The sequence below is a fragment of the Nerophis lumbriciformis genome, linkage group LG28, assembly GCF_033978685.3.
Source record: "Nerophis lumbriciformis linkage group LG28, RoL_Nlum_v2.1, whole genome shotgun sequence".
Lineage (NCBI taxonomy): Eukaryota > Metazoa > Chordata > Actinopteri > Syngnathiformes > Syngnathidae > Nerophis > Nerophis lumbriciformis.
Genome location: NC_084575.2, coordinates 30,158,700 through 30,170,566, shown reverse-complemented (window position 1 = coordinate 30,170,566; position 11,867 = coordinate 30,158,700). Strand labels below are relative to the sequence as shown.

Here is an 11,867-nt window from a genome sequence, read left to right as displayed (position 1 = left end):
TCCAAAAGTTTTATAAATAAGTCATGCATTATTTTTTTTTATTACATTACTTTCAAAACTTCAATCCCTGGATCGACTTCAAGATCTATTCATCATTTATAACCTTTATCATTATTTTGATGTGTTTTTGTTTCATTTGTTAATTGCCATTTTTGACATAGAACATTTTGTTTTTTACTGGCAAATGTACAAAATGTGCAATATTTTCCCATAAACTATTTTTAAGTGGAATAATTGATGTGAAGTAATTTGAGCCTGAAATAGGTTAATAATTCATAACAACATTGATTTTGATTAATTATTATTTATGGAGCAATGCCATTTTTTGTTGTTGGTTTTTTTAATCCAACCAAAATTCCAGGGATCCAAAATTGCTAAAAATAAGTCATACATTATTGTTTTTAAATATTTTACTTACAAAATCTAAATCCCTAGATCAACTTCAAGAGCTATCCATCGATTACAAGTTTTTATTATTATTTTTTGTTTGTTTAGTGCCGTTTTTTTTATAGAAAATGTGTTTTTTTAATGGCAAATGTACAACATTTGCAATATTTGCCATAGAGTATTTTAAAGTGGACTATTTGATAATAAAAAAAAAAAATAATTCATAACAACATTGATTTTGATTCATTTTTATTTTTAGACCAATGCCAGTTTAAAAAAAAAAATCCAAAAGTGTTAAAGATAAGTTTTGCATATTTTTTTTATTATTTTACTTTCAAAACTTGAATCTCTGGATCGACTTCAAGATCTATATATCGATTATAATTTTTATCATTATTTTTATATTTTTTTGTTTCATTTGTTTATTAACATTTTCTATGACAAAAATGGCATTTTTTTTAATGGCAATGTACAAACTATGCAATATTTTCCCATAAACTATTTTAAAGTGGAATCTTTGATGTGAAGTAATTGGAGGCTTCAATGGATCAATAATTCATAACAACATTGATTTTGATTAACTATTATTTTTAGACCAATGCCAGTTTATTAAAAAAAATCCACCAAAATCCCTCAGAGATCCAAAAGGGTTAAAAATAAGATATATATATATATATTTTTTTATTTTACTTTCAAAACTTGAATCTTTAGATTCACTTCAGGATCTATCTATCAATTATACATTTTTATTAATATTTTTATGTTGTTTTTTTGTGTTTAATTAGTTTATTGCCATTTTTGTCACAAAAAAATTAGTTTTTTTTCGTTTCAAATGTAGAAAATATGCAATGTTTTCCCATAAACTATTTTAAAGTGGAATAGTTGATGTGAAGTAATTGAAGGCTTCAATAGGTCAATAATTCATAACAACATTACATTTTGATTAATTATTATTAACAATGCCAGTTTATAAAAAAATCCACCAACATTCTCAAAAATCCAAATGTGTTAAAAATAAGATATACGTTATTTTTGTATTATTATTTTACTTTCAAAACTTGAATCTCTAGATTCACTTCAGGATCCATCTATCAATTATACGTTTTTATTAATATTGTAATGTTTTTTTTTGTTTGTTTAATTTGTTTATTGCCATTTTTATCACAAAAAAATAAGTTTTTTTAATTGTAAATGTACAAAATATGCAATATTTTCCCCATACACTATTTTAAAGTGGAATAGTTGATGTGAAGTAATTGAATGCTTCAATAGGTCAATAATTCATAACAACATTGATTTTGATTAATTATTATTAACAATGGCGGTTTATAAAAAAAATCCACCAAAATTCTCAAAAATCCAAAAGTGTTAAAAATAAGATATTCGTTATTTTTTTATTTTTACTTTCAAAACTTGAATCTCTACATTCACTTCAGGATCCATCTATCAATTATATGTTTTTATTAATAATTTAATGGTTTTTTTTTGTTTGTTTAATTTGTTTACTGCCATTTTTATCAAAAAAAAAAAGTGTTTTTAATTGTAAATGTACAAATATGCAATATTTTCCCCATACACTATTTTAAAGTGGAATAGTTGATGCGAAGTAATTGAAGGCTTCAGTAGGTCAATAATTCATAACGACATTGATTTTGATTAATTATTATTAACAATGGCGGTTTATAAAAAAAATCCGCCAAAATTCTCAAAAATCCAAAAGTGTTAAAAATAAGATATACGTTATTTTTTTAACTTTCAAAACTTGAATCTCTAGATTCACTTCAGGATCCATCTATCAATTATATGTTTTTATTAATATTTTAATGTTTTTTTTTGTTTGTTTAATTTGTTTATTGCCATTTTTATCAAAAAAAAAAAAGTGTTTTTAATTGCAAATGTACAAATATGCAATATTTTCCCCATACACTATTTTAAAGTGGAATAGTTGATGTGAAGTAATTGAAGGCTTCAATAGGTCAATAATTCATAACGACATTGATTTTGATTAATTATTATTAGCAATGGCGGTTTATAAAAAAAATCCGCCAAAATTCTCAAAAATCCAAAAGTGTTAAAAATAAGATAAACGTTATTTTTTTTATTTTTTTTTTACTTTCAAAACTTGAATCTCTACATTCACTTCAGGATCCATCTATCAATTATATGTTTTTATTAATAATTTAATGTTTTTTTTTTGTTTGTTTAATTTGTTTATTGCCATTTTTATCACAAAAAAATACGTTTTTTTAATTGCAAATGTACAAAATATGCAATATTTTCCCCATACACTATTTTAAAGTGGAATAGTTGATGTGAAGTAATTGAATGCTTCAATAGGTCAATAATTCATAACGACATTGATTTTGATTAATTATTATTAACAATGGCAGTTTATAAAAAAAATCCACCAAAATTCTCAAAAATCCAAAAGTGTTAAAAATAAGATATACGTTTTTTTTTTTTACTTTCAAAACTTGAATCTCTAGATTCACTTCAGGATCCATCTATCAATTATATGTTTTTATTAATATTTTAATGTTTTTTTTTTGTTTGTTTAATTTGTTTATTGCCATTTTTGTCACAAAAAAAAATATTTTTTTAAATTGCAAATGTACAAAATATGCAATATTTTCCCCATACACTATTTTAAAGTGGAATATTTGATGTGAAGTAACAGCAATAGCAATAACAGCCTTAATTGGGTCAACATTGCAACTTTTTCTCCTTACATTTTACCTGCATGCTCTTTTAAATGGGCTGATCTGCCGCAGGCCGTTAAAAAGTGTTAAACTTACACATGTTTCATGCGATTTGCGTGCACAGTGCAGGTCCGGGTATACCTTACCCTTACAGGGTGTCCAAGAATCTCACCAGATTGGAAAAACCAGACATCAGTTTCCTCACGCCCCCCAAATATAAGACGAGGTGCACTTTTACAATTATATATTTTGAGGTATTTGTAGAAGGTTTTGATTGGCTTCAAAAACCAGTCAATAGTCCGTTAATAGTCTGATGACCTGCTTTGCTTTGGTATCTGTGCCACGGAAACAGCATGTTCTTCACACAGAACGTGGAAGGTTAAAAATACCACATGCATAAAGGGAAAATAAGTATTAGGTCCCCTGACGATTTTATGAGTTTGGCCTCCAAACAAAGACTTGACGTTTATTCTAACGGGAAACAACATTTAAAGGTTGTAATATATTTCTTATTAAACTGGGTGAAATCCGGATTTAATTGTGACCAAACGACCTTGTTAATTGGAGACTTTGAGTCAGTTGTCAAAGTGAAAATGTGCCGATGCCAGCAGCAATTTTAGGCATAGAGTGGCACCATGGAACCACCACTAATCAATCAAACTTAATCTAACTTTACCTATAAAGAGCTTTTGATAAAAGAAATGCAACACAAAGTGCCTTACATACTTAAAAACAACACCCCGATGACCCGAATCCCCCATCATCAATCACACACACACACACGCGCTGGTTAAAAGAACGCATGGCAGGAGTACAGAGGAGCCGGGTGAAGAAACACTATCACGGGAGCCATCTGCACCAGGAGGACACTAGACCAGGGCCACCAAGGCGCTGACACAAAGCTCCCCCAAAGCCATGGGCAATGATCTCTGATGCAGAGGGCTCCATTTGAGGAACACTGGGAAGTACAAATAATAAAACATGTAAATGAGTAAGGCCCATGAGTAGCAATAAAGGATAAAATACTAGTAAAACTTATTATGAAGATAGAAAAAATAGATAAAATAAATATAGAAAATACAATAAAATTGAGAATCAGTACTTTTCAAACAGAGTATAGTACAGTTTTGGATTCATTAGTACCGTGATAATATATATATATATATATATATATATATATATATATATATATATATATCACAAAAATACAATAAAATTGAGAATCAGTACTTTTCAAACAGAGTATAGTACAGTTTTGGATTCATTAGTACCGTGATACTATATATATATATATATATATATATATATATATATATATATATATATATATATATATATATATATATATATATATATATATATATAATAATAATAATAACTGGGATTTATATAGCGCTTTTCTAAGTACCCAAAGTTGCTTTACATGTAGAACCCATCATATATATATATATATATATATATATATATATATATATATATATATATATATATATATATATATAGTATCACGGTACTAATGAATCCAAAACTGTACTATACTCTGTTTGAAAAGTACTGATTCTCAATTCTATTGTATTTTCGTGATACTATATATATATATATATATATATATATATATATATATATATATATATATATATATATATATATATATATATATATATATATATATATAGTATCACGGTACTATATATATATATATATATATATATATATATATATATATATATATATATAGTATCACGGTACTATATATATATATATATATATATATATATATATATATATATATATATATATATATATATATAGTATCACGGTACTATATATATATATATATATCACGAAAATACAATAAAATTGAGAATCAGTACTTTTCAAACAGAGTATAGTACAGTTTTGGATTCATTAGTACCGTGATACTATATATGTATATATATATATATATATATATATATATATATATATGAGGTGGGCGGGGGGGTTTGGGTTGCGGGGGTGTTTATATTGTAGCGTCCCGAAAGAGTTAGTGCTACAAGGGGTTTCTGGGTATTTGTTCTGTTGTGTTTATGTTGTGTTACGGTGCGGATGTTCTCCCGAAATGTGTTTGTCATTCTTGTTTGGTGTGGGTTCAGAGTGTGGCGCATATTTGTAACAGTGCTAAAGTTCTTTATACGGCCACACTCAGTGTGACCTGTATGGCTGTTGACCAAGTATGCATTGCATTCACTTGTGTGTGTGAAAAGCCGTAGATATTATGTGACTGGGCCGGCACGCAAACGGTTTATTGGCGCTCTGTACTTCTCCCTACGTCCGTGTACACAGCGGCGTTTTTAAAAGGTCATACATTTTACTTTTTGAAACCGATAATTTCCGATATTATATGTTAAAGCATTTATCGGCCGATAATATCGGACATGCCTAGACACAACCCTAGTATGGAGGTCATTGCTTTGGAAAGGGTAAATATATTAAATACCGTAAAGATACCGTAAAGTAGAGTGGTGGTGAAAATGAATGAACATCAAACTCCTGCTGACATATTTTTCCAATAACCACAGCAGTGCTTTGACCAGAAAACATCCCCACTGATAATAATACCTGCCCACGCCAGTTGTGGCCTCACCCTCTTTTTTTCCACGGCTTTTTTTTGCGTGTTTTTGCACACGTGAAAAAAAAGGCAACATTGTTTTTTGTTTCTGTGGTAATCATTTTTATTACCTTTTTATTATGGCGTAATAATGGCTTCCTCGGGTGTGTTGGAGCAAGTCTGTGAGATTGACATGTGTGGATTACCTGAAGCAAGGAACAAAGGACAATGATCTGCTTAAAGGACACACACACACACACACACACACACACACACACATGACACACGCTCTCACGCACACACACGCACACACGCTGGGCCCCGCCCCTGTTGCCAAGTTACTGCCCGGTCTTACTATGTTCTCCCTCAGCCAATCACATCAGGGCGCTGTCACTGCAGTAGGCGTGGCCTGTGCCTTCCACTAGCCGTCTGTTAGTGACGTCACTTCCTGTTGACGGAATTGCCCTTGTTATTATTGTTTTTTTTGACCGACGTGGTTAGATCAAATAGAATTGTTTCATAAAGTATCATGTTTGTTGTCCTCTGATTTCCATTTTGACAAAAAAAATAACTAAAGCCACGATTTAAAAAAAAAACAATATTTTAAGCGAAATAACAGCATTATTGAAGATAAATTGTTATGCGGGGATAGTTTACGCCAGCTAAATCGTGTAAGATTACTAATAAGGACTGTGACTTAAATTGATTTATGATGAAAGAAGTTACCGTGATGCAATAGGTGCTTGTAGGCTTGTTATTGTTAGGCTTCTTTGTCTCTGCTGCCATCTTGTGGTGAATTGGAGAATTGACTATTTCTATTACTTCTGCTGTGATTAAAAATATGACTCTCATATTTGTTTTATTATTTAAAAATTATTTATTGTAATATTATACATTTTTTTACAATATGTATTAATTAAATGTAAGTTTAAAAAAAAAAAATTAAATAATTTCTTCAAGACTGATCTTTTATATTACGCAGGCCCGGCCCTAACCAATCTGGCGCCCTAGGCAAGATTTTAGGTGGCGCCCCCCCCACATCGGCAGTGAAGTGTATATACTCACAAGAAACCGAATAGCTTTGTCTTTGACCTTTTTTTTTTTTACTTACAACTATACCTAATATATAAAGGGGTGGAAAAGTGACTATTACCTGCAGGGCAAACATTAGCTAACCAGAAGGCAATAACAATGTAAACAAAAAACACCTGCTTAAAAGATCTAATACAAATGTCCCTGAGGAATGTAAGGTGGGAGTACTGTAATTACCTAACGTTACATTATTATTTCCCATAACAATTTAGCCCCCTCCACAATGTTAACCCGACGTTAAAACAGAACTAGCTATTTATTGATTAGCAATTGCCGAATCATGTAACATTAGCTTAATGCTAAAAAGCCAGGTTACTATCACATTCTGTAACAGACAAATAATTTCATGTAGGCTAACGTTACCTACCTGCTACCTCTGTCTTTTCTCGTTTCTACTCCTCTTCTTTTCTCTTTTTTCTTCCCTGGGCACCTGACAGTTTTGGCCGTTTTGACATCTTATGTTGATTTTTTGATGTGGTGACGTCCAAAAAGAGTCATGATACGGGAAGGGAGGGGGCGCACCGTGCGGGGGTGGAAGGGTGGGGGGTGGGGGCGTAATGTTGTAACAAATAATATTTCTATTAAATAGGCTTTACTTTGCATTGTAATTAACGTGGGATTATTTTTTGTATTTAAAAATAATAGTATCAACCTTTTTTTTCTTTTTTTTTTTTCTCCAACATTTGTGGCACTGGCGTGGCGCCCCCTGATGGACGGCGCCCTTAGCATTTGCCTATACGGCCTATGCCACGGGCCGGCCCTGCCCTAGGCAAGATTTTAGGTGGCGCCCCCCCCCACATCGGCAGTGAAGTGTATATACTCACAAGAAACTGAATAGCTTTGTCTTTGACCTCTTTTTTTTTTACTTAAAGAAAGCAAATTAACAATCAGAATAGTTAACAAGATGAAAAAAAATATGAATAAATAAATGAATACAAAAAATAAAAAATGAATATATGAAATACAATATTTTTTACATACATAAACAGAAAATAAAACGTGTCAACAATCCATCCATCCATCCATCCATCTTCTTCCGCTTATCCGAGGTCGGGTCGCGGGGGCAGCAGCCTAAGCAGGGAAGCCCAGACTTCCCTCTCCCCAGCCACTTCGTCCAGCTCCTCCCGGGGGATCCCGAGGCGTTCCCAGGCCAGCCGGGAGACATAGTCTTCCCAACGTGTCCTGGGTCTTCCTCGTGGCCTCCTACCGGTCGGACATGCCCTAAACACCTCCTTAGGGAGGCGCTCGGGTGGCATCCTGACCAGATGCCCGAACCACCTCATCTGGCTCCTCTCGATGTGGAGGAGCAGCGGCTTTACTTTGAGCTCCCCCCGGATGGCAGAGCTTCTCACCCTATCTCTAAGGGAGAGCCCCGCCACCCGGCGGAGGAAACTCATTTCGGCCGCTTGTACCCGTGATCTTGTCCTTTCGGTCATAACCCAAAGCTCATGACCATAGGTGAGGATGGGAACGTAGATCGACCGGTAAATTGAGAGCTTTGCCTTCCGGCTCAGCTCCTTCTTCACCACAACGGATCGATACAGCGTCCGCATTACTGAAGACGCCGCACCGATCCGCCTGTCGATCTCACCATCCACTCTTGCCTCACTCGTGAACAAGACTCCGAGGTACTTGAACTCCTCCACTTGGGGCAAGATCTCCTCCCCAACGTGTCAACAAGTTGCATAAAATAAATTAAAAATACAATATAAATAAGGCACTGCACAAAACAAGATATCAAACCAGTATGACTTTAACAACTATATTACAAAAAAAAGGGAATCCTACAGAGTTCTCTAATTGTGCTTTTTAATAGAGATTTTCAGAGCAACCCACATGTTGGGGTACATTTCTGCCAGCTTCTTCTCATGCAGGAAGGTCATATGTTGTAACAAATAATATTTCTATTAAATAGGCTTTACTTTACATTTTAATTAACGTGGGATTATTTTTTGTATTTAGAAATAATAGTACCAACTTTTTTTTTTTTTCTCCAACATTTGTGGCACTGGTGTGGCGCCCCCTGATGGACGGCGCCCTTAGCATTATGCCTATACGGCCTATGCCACGGGCCGGCCCTGATATTACGCATATATGTTATATTTTATATCGCTATATTTAGTCTATATCCTTTCCATCCTTACACTTTCCGTCGTTGTAACTGAGCTACTGTGTGGAACAATTTCCCTTGTGGATCATTAAAGTTTGTCTAAGTTTAACCTTGAGCCCATGTCTGTTCTCCTCTCCCCATGAGTTGTGCCAGCCCTCGTTGTTTCCTGCGTGGGCTTCTAGTAACATAGGTACAGTAGTCGTTTGTTCTCTGTGCAAATATGCATGGTTATTGTCTCTTGCAGTGCATGTTGCTTTGACTGGTTCATGTGTTGCATGACGCTTAAAGAAAAGATCAAATGCATTTTAAAATCCTATCAGCAACCAGACAGGCTTATCTTCTTCCAGAAAAAAAACAAAAAAACTTGTGTTCCTTTGTTGTAAAAGTTCCTCCTTAGGTTCTTTTAATTTTAAAAGTCTCTCAGCCACTTTGCCTGGATGTAGAAAGACAGCAGCGACAAGCACCAGCCAACTCAAATACTTTTTTGCCTCACCATACCACTTTTCTCTGACGTTTATTATCCAATGAAAAAAAAATAATAATAATGCCACACATATGGATGGAAGAATTGTGTACATAAAAGTTTCTGCAAACAATAACATGCACCATCTAACCCAGGGGGGTCAAATTGGTTTTCTTTGAGGGCCACATTGCAGTTATGGTTACATATAATACAATATAATGCATTAACAATATATATTTTTTTTACATAAGCTGCAAAAAAAAATATTGACATTTTACTTTAAAAACTGGCAGCTGAGTCACCAGAATTTTACAATAAAAGCAGTGTTTTTAGTTTTAGTTTTTTACAACATATAAAAAATTTTTTTAAAAATAGAATGGAATGGAGAAACAATACCACTGTTTTTAGCGGTAAAATTCAACAGAGCTGCCATTTTTTTTTTTTAATTTTTTTACCGTAAAATCTTGTTTTAGTATTTTTTTGTTTGTTTTTTAATGTTTTAGTGTCTTACTGTGTATGGGAAAAAAACAGTACCAAAAGTTGACTTTATGGTAAAAAAAATAAGAATAAAATCCATTGTCAATTTTACAGTCTACAATTTGATTGATAATTTGTTTTGAAATCATAAGTCAAGCAGATATTTAAGTACAGTATACAGGTAAAAGCCAGTAAATTAGAATATTTTGAAAAACTTGATTTATTTCAGTAATTGCATTCAAAAGGTGTAACTTGTACATTATATTTATTCATTGCACACAGACTGATGCATTCAAATGTTTATTTCATTTAATTTTGATGATTTGAAGTGGCAACAAATGAAAATCCAAAATTCCGTGTGTCACAAAATTAGAATATTACTTAAGGCTAATACAAAAAAGGGATTTTTAGAAATGTTGGCCAACTGAAAAGTATGAAAATGAAAAATATGAGCATGTACAATACTCAATACTTGGTTGGAGCTCCTTTTGCCTCAATTACTGCGTTAATGCGGCGTGGCATGGAGTCGATGAGTTTCTGGCACTGCTCAGGTGTTATGAGAGCCCAGGTTGCTCTGATAGTGGCCTTCAACTCTTCTGCGTTTTTGGGTCTGGCATTCTGCATCTTCCTTTTCACAATTCCCCACAGATTTTCTATGGGGCTAAGGTCAGGGGAGTTGGCGGGCCAATTTAGAACAGAAATACCATGGTCCGTAAACCAGGCACGGGTAGATTTTGCGCTGTGTGCAGGCGCCAAGTCCTGTTGGAACTTGAAATCTCCATCTCCATAGAGCAGGTCAGCAGCAGGAAGCATGAAGTGCTCTAAAACTTGCTGGTAGACGGCTGCGTTGACCCTGGATCACAGGAAACAGAGTGGACCGACACCAGCAGATGACATGGCACCCCAAACCATCACCCAACCATGCAAATTTTGCATTTCCTTTGGAAATCGAGGTCCCAGAGTCTGGAGGAAGACAGGAGAGGCACAGGATCCACGTTGCCTGAAGTCTAGTGTAAAGTTTCCACCATCAGTGATGGTTTGGGGTGCCATGTCATCTGCTGGTGTCGGTCCACTCTGTTTCCTGAGATCCAGGGTCAACGCAGCCGTCTACCAGCAAGTTTTAGAGCACTTCATGCTTCCTGCTGCTGACCTGCTCTATGGAGATGGAGATTTCAAGTTCCAACAGGACTTGGCGCCTGCACACAGCGCAAAATCTACCCGTGCCTGGTTTACGGACCATGGTATTTCTGTTCTAAATTGGCCCGCCAACTCCCCTGACCTTAGCCCCATAGAAAATCTGTGGGGTATTGTGAAAAGGAAGATGCAGAATGCCAGACCCAAAAACGCAGAAGAGTTGAAGGCCACTATCAGAGCAACCTGGGCTCTCATAACACCTGAGCAGTGCCAGAAACTCATCGACTCCATGCCACGCCGCATTAACGCAGTAATTGAGGCAAAAGGAGCTCCAACCAAGTATTGAGTATTGTACATGCTCATATTTTTCATTTTCATACTTTTCAGTTGGCCAACATTTCTAAAAATCCCTTTTTTGTATTAGCCTTAAGTAATATTCTAATTTTGTGACACACGGAATTTTGGATTTTCATTTGTTGCCACTTCAAATCATCAAAATTAAATGAAATAAACATTTGAATGCATCAGTCTGTGTGCAATGAATAAATATAATGTACAAGTTACACCTTTTGAATGCAATTACTGAAATAAATCAAGTTTTTCAAAATATTCTAATTTACTGGCTTTTACCTGTATATCTTTATTTTAACAAAAAATGTATTTGGAATAGATGATAATATAGTATTTTTATTGTGTTAATATTGCATTTTTAAAAATATATACAATTGCATGCAGTACAGGATTTTTAATGTCAAAAGGGAAATGACAAATATATTTAGTAAGAAAAGATTAAGCATTTTATTAACGCTTATTATTTCCAGGCTTTAAAATAATGTGGCGGGCCAGATTTGGCCCCCGGGTCTTAAGTTTGACACCCGTGATCCAACCCAATGTACGCCTGTCAGAGGGTTGGCT

At 34.0% G+C, this 11,867-nt stretch overlaps 1 protein-coding gene across 15 annotated transcripts in view; it reads left to right on the top strand.

The window, feature by feature from the left end:
* plekha6 (pleckstrin homology domain containing, family A member 6) overlaps positions 1 to 11,867 on the top strand; it is a 307,746-nt gene that overhangs the window by 215,294 nt on the left and 80,585 nt on the right. The window contains exon 1 of one of the 15 annotated variants that reach the window (XM_061924045.1): positions 9,023 to 9,068. The exons of the other annotated variants lie outside the window; for them this stretch is intronic. The gene's annotated coding sequence lies outside the window, so the exon portion shown is untranslated. Of the gene's footprint in view, positions 1 to 9,022; positions 9,069 to 11,867 lie in introns of those variants that run through there. 15 annotated transcript variants of the gene reach the window in all.